Genomic DNA, 6,567 nt, shown 5'->3' with positions numbered 1-6,567 from the left:
GATACTTGGGGATGCATCTTTTGTAACTTTTTCTTTATTGGTTTCACTCCTGGTTTTAATGGCAAGTGATGAAGGACTAGTTTAGGATTTGATCCAAGCATGTCTACATAAGACTAGGCAAATTTGATCTATCTTTCTAGAAAGAATCTAACAAACCCATATCTTTCTTCTTGTGATAAAATAGGTACTGATTCTAAAATGATCTACAACTAACTCCATAGGGGATACAAATGATGAAGGATATTGGTGAAATATGGTCGAATGATAATTAAGTTGGCTAAAAGATCAAAATTAGTGAAATGATAAAATGGGATGAGTTAGTATGAAAAGGTGATTAAATAGTGGACATGAACCATTTTTCAATGTCTACAAGAAGAATCTCATAATTTGAAGCTTTGATTGGTAGCAGACGATGTCAATGCATTTTGAGAGATGAGATTTGTTTACTTGCTCTAGCTTTTTTTTGTTATTTACAATGACATTCCTCCTTGGATGTCCATAAAGAGGGAGCACATAATGTTGGGAATGATTGTATCAGGTATTTTTCCATTTACTAGTCATCTAAGTTAATTTATAAATAATATCAAAATGATCATGATAATTATGTTTTGTATATGTTCATTAAACTTGGTAAGTACCAAGTGAAAGATATGAATGTATGTATTAAGCCCTTGATTGACAAGTTGTTGGAGTTATGGAATGGGGTCACTAATTATGATGTCTGCATTGGTAAAAGACAATTTCAATTCCATGTAATGCTTATATAGACAATACATGATGCCCCTGGACTAACAATTTTTTTTGGTATGTAAAATTGTTAAGACATATTTCTAGTATGTAAGAGTGCTAACACATTTTTATTGTATGTTTAAGTTGTGTGTGATAGTTGTAAATATGAATCTTCTAGTACATGTCAACCAATTATACACGATCTTGTAGGTCTTCAGACAAAGGGAAAATTTGCATGCCCAATTTGCGGTCCTCAGATGAAATCTCATCATTCAAGAAGTTTAGGAAAGCAGATGTTCAATGAAGATAGATACTTTCTTCACAAAAATCATAAGTATCACATTATCAAAAAAATCTTTTCGATGGGAAAGAATTTTTTTTAGGAAAGTAGATGTTCAATGAAGATAGATACTTTCTCCACAAAAATCATAAGTATTGAATTATCAAAAAAAAATTTGATGGGAAAGAAGAGAGAACATCAAAGCCATGAAGAATGACAACTTATAGATGGAAGTTGGAATACAATATAATGAATCATTGAGGTAATGTCATTCCATCTAATGCAAGTTTTTGATGAAATTAAAATTTGGATACTATATTTTGTTTAGTAATGATTTAATTGATGTTTGTGAAGGTTGTCAAGGGATTGATATGAAATTTCCAAAAGGACTTAAAAGATGTCCTAGACAATTTAGTAGCTTGCCATACTATGAGCACCTCCCAATCATGTATTTGTTTGATGCTATGAATATTGGAAAGAATGTGTTGGCTCTTGAATTAATAGTTTTTTAATAACCCAATGATAGGAACAAATATGTTTAAGGGCAGAAAATTCCCATGATCAACATACCCATTCAGACATCGAGGCCAACTATAAGGCTATACTCCTTCTTTAGGATTTGCAAGATCTAGATAGGTGAACCTCAAATTCTTCATGTGGTACTAGTTTCAAAGCATACAACTAAATCTTATAAAGTAGATAAAACCCTTAATCTTGTATCGCTTATGCAAAAATTCATGGACATAAAATATCTAATAACATGACCTATGAACTTGATAAACTAAGCGAGGGAAACTCTCTTCAACTCTTCAACATAAGAGGGCAAAGACGTTAATTAATGTGTTGATTATGAGTATAACCCACATATGCAACAATAAAAACATGCAATCTCCAAGCCGATTGGTCCCTTATCCATTCGGCATTAGTTAAGTCAAAACATACCCAAGGATACCCAAGATATATTCATTTATCTAGATATTAGATCTATCGATTCACCTTATAAACAAACATCTATCTTCAAAATGAAACTCATACTTATCAAATCCTCCCATGATCCTTACAATTTTTTCAATGCATATCAAGTAATTTAATCAAGTCCTTGACCCAACAGAAAAATACACAATGGCATAAAACTTCAATGCCAAGCTAAAACTAGACAATATGAACCTTGTACATATATCACAGAAAATTACAAACCCATAAAGAGGAGACAAGGTTTAGATTAAAACTTTCAACAAAGCTTTATGTTCATTCCCTTAAAACCAACACATCAAATGTATGCAACAAAATTAGAAAATTTACAATAGATGAATATATTATCTAAATTCTTAAAATAAATTACAATCTTGTTCACAACAAAGAAAAATGTTGAGGATGGTGGTATCACAATAATAAAATTGGAACCAATCTTATGATATCACAGTCATTAAAATTGGAACCAACATGTGGTATCACAGTCATGAAAGAAATTCAACCAAACTGGAACCCTTACAACACATCTTGGAAATCATTATATAGGATTGCAACAAGATTCAAATGGGAGGACACATGTCAAAAAAATTATTGGAAAAAAGAGAGGCCATATATTTCTATAAAGTTTCCTTTAAGACATTCTTTGCATTGGAACAAAATATAGGGAAGTAGTTGAAATGCTAGAAGGTTGCACTTATTGTAGGAGCCTTCAACTTAATTTTATTTATCTTTTACTACTTTAGTCATGGAAATCTGCGATTGTCTCTACTGACAAAGCCTTATTATTTGCAAAATATTCCAAAATAGTTACTTATTTCTTGATAGGCCACTCAAAGTATCTGATTTTGTCTTACTGTCTTATTCTATCTAAAAACTAGATCTGCCATCTAGGTTGTAGAACATCAACTCATCTCTCTTGGCACTCTTTGGTTCTGACAATGCACTGTTATGTTGATTTACTTTAAAATTGAAACTCCTAGTTTCCTCGTAAGCTTGGAGACTGGTCTTTATGATCTTACGATCATAGTCAACATTTCTTTATCAGAAGCCTCAATGATATGCTCCTATACCCTTACAATTTTGCTTCTTGTATATGATTTCATGACTGCTGTGAGATCATAAGTCATTATCTTTACCTTTGTGATCACCCAAAATGTCGTGCCATCTTAAATATTTATCTTTTCTCCTACGATCCCATGATTAACATAGAATTGAAACTCCATTTCTTCTAGCTCTCGACTATATGACTTGCATATGATCATGAATCCTCCAAATTTTACATCTTGACCATGTGATTCCTCAATCTTACAAACTATCATATCATGTCAGTTGTATAATCTCAACTTTACAATTTCATGACTATCCTCCTGGAGCATGCCACATGGAATCTTCTGATTTGATGGATCTACCACCTTGCTTTTTCTTGCAACATGTCATTTTTTTCACCATTAGGGCCTTTACCCTTGACCATACTTTAACATGAGTGACCGTACATCTAACTCATTTTTATGTCAGCAGAGCTGATTTCTTTTACCATGGCTTAACTGGAGTGACTATGCAAAATAATATTTTGCACTCTTAGAGCTAATTCTCTTAACTTGATAGTCACTACTGTGACTATATGCCTAGTGATTAATTGACCCTCTTCACATTTTTAAAATTGTTAGCCTTAATCGTGAGGTTACCCTTGCGATGTTGTGACTCCTTTTACTTGCCATGATCGCACCCTCACCATAGTTTATCCCTTTTGTTCAGCATTGGCTATGACCATGCAAAAAGAATTATTCTTAACTCTTTGTGGCTATACTGTAGTCCATAACTTAACATTTTTCTTCATTTTCAACTTCGCAACTTCAAATGCTAACCATAACTTTGACCTTGCGATAGTGTAATCTCAAGCTTTTGCGACTTTGCCACCATAAACTTGAGTCGATCACAAAATTCTATGACGTTGTGTTGTCTAAAACTTAACTACTAGATTACCTAATTGCTCCATCACAACTTAATTTTCATTCCATTTCAAAACCCTATGACATTGCAATGAGCATTTCTTCTAACTCTCAGATACATTTTAGGGCTTCATAACTTACAATCTTAGCTTCCATCTTACCTATATGATGCTTCAAACACATGTTAACTTGAATATCTCCTTCATCATTATTGCTTCACAACCTAAAGATTTGAGTTAACATTTAACCCTGTGATGGTGTGAATACAAGCTTTTACCCTATTGCTACCTTGATTCCTGGTTTTTCTTAACGACCTATGAGCATGCGATGAACTCAAAAGTGAACTATTACTTTTCCTATATGTCCTTTAGACCATCACCACTAAGATTTCCCTAAGCTTGATACTACCTACAACATTGCAATAACCCTTTGGAAAACCATTTTGCTTCTTCCCAACCTCCAAAATAGTTAGTGATTATAGAGAAGTGATGTTGCACCTAAGACATTTTTGCAACATCACAACTTAAAGGTTCTTTAGGAACATGAAATAAAACATGAAAAGAGAATAAAAGACTTAGGTATATTGGTGTATAAGCAGTATTTTCATATATCCCTATCATACTTGCAAATCATTTCATAGATAGTTATTAGAACATGAAACATGACTATTTTCTAGGGTTTTTAATGAGGAAAGAAACATTTTAAGAAAGCCCTAAGCAACAAGAAAAAATTCTCTCCCAATTTTCATAAGGTATTTCAAAATTTTGGCTGGGTTAAAAATTAGGTGAACAATGGCTTTGTCTAAGGATGCATGCCCCTTGCTGTTATGGCAAGGATTTAGAATTTCTGGGAGAAACGGACCCCTACAACAAAATTCTCTCATATAACTTTATTGAAAATAAGTAAACTACCTTTATTGTACAAATAATGGCCCCAGGCCACAAAACCTCTCAAAACTTCTTACCTTTGTCAAACACCTCATTTTCATTTACATCTCCCAAAGGCATGCTACAAGTTACATTCTCAATTTTTTCACCAAACACATCATAAATCTTCATTAGAAAATTAGGAAAAACAAAATCACTTTCATAGTGCACATATAAACTTGAAACACTCTCTTCATCTTACTCACTATGAAAATGCATATCAACATGCTTTTGAATTCCAAAATCAAACTAAGAATCACCATTATCAAAAGAGTCATGCATGCTATCAACTGGAAACATAAAGTGCTCATACTATTCTTCATTCAAAGATTCATATTCATCATAAATTTTTAACTCACCTCGTGTACCTAGATGTGAAGGGTATGTGAACTCTAATCCCTGCTCATATGCAGTCTCATTACTCATCTAATCATATTTATCATGTGTTGAAATCTCTTCACACTCCAACAATGGATTAGTTACCAAGTTAGAAAAACTATACTGAAAGTGCTAACACACAATATGGTGATCATAATCACAATCTTCATCTAACAATGCGTTAGAGTTAACCTTGAACTCATCAAATCTATCATCACAAGATTTATCAACATATAAGGAAAACTCAAAATTAGATTCACAACTTCCATTATTTTCCTTTTCATCATATGAACAATCAAAATTTATTGCAACATTGTCAGCACGAGGAGAAACTAAAACAACACAAAATTTCCCTTCAATAACATCCTCCACATCTAATAAGTCATCATGTACACAAACAGTTGAGGTACTGTCATATACACCTCCAAATCTTGACAAAGATGGTTCTGATTCTATATCTCTTTCCACATCAAACTTTGGGGAAATGACTTCATTAAATGAAGAAACATCATAAGAGAAAATATGAGCATCCTTAGAAACACTTACACATCTTTCAAAACCATGAGCTTACAAAGCTGAAATTTCATTAGGGTTCAAAAAGATTTCCTCACAAATCTTCTCCTCTTGGTTGTGATTATTATCCGGATGACATGAAGAACTTACAACAATAGAACCATTAGTAGTAAAATTTGAAAAATCATAAGTCTAACTACACTTATTTTCATCATAATAAGAATTACCTCTACTATTGTTATACATTTCTTCCCTCTCATACATACTATCACAAGATTCGTTTTTAGTTACATATTCATCTTCCTCATGTTGGTTGCAATCATCTAATTCACTAAAATTTGAATCCTTCTCTTCTCACTAAGAAGATAACTTATCATTATCTATAGATTCATTACATTCATTTTGACTTTCAACACATTCAATATCATCATTAGAAGACTCAACATGAATTCTATTTTCATACAAAATACTTTCCATCTTTTTGATGTATTCTTCAACTTGAAAAAGCTATTGTAATCTTAAATGTGTTGGCCAGTTAACTAAATTAGGCATAAAGACATCTAAGAAAAAAATAGGTAATGAAAATTCCTTAGGTCTTAAAGAAAAATGCAACTCCATGAGTGTTGATCTAAACTTTATATAAACTTGATAATGTTCCAAACCTTGAATACTTCCTACTGTATTCCTTATGAAACTGACAATCTTATTGTGGAGTTTCTTTTTCAACATAGCAATATTTTCAACCATACTTTCATAAATTGGTAAACTAACCTCAGAACTTAGATCTGGTTCCATTTTAAAACAAAAACTTCTACCTCTT

This window comes from Cupressus sempervirens, chromosome 7, assembly GCF_028749045.1.
Source record: "Cupressus sempervirens isolate cs-2001-9-10 chromosome 7, ASM2874904v1, whole genome shotgun sequence".
Lineage (NCBI taxonomy): Eukaryota > Viridiplantae > Streptophyta > Pinopsida > Cupressales > Cupressaceae > Cupressus > Cupressus sempervirens.
Note: the sequence above shows the minus strand (reverse complement) of the source record.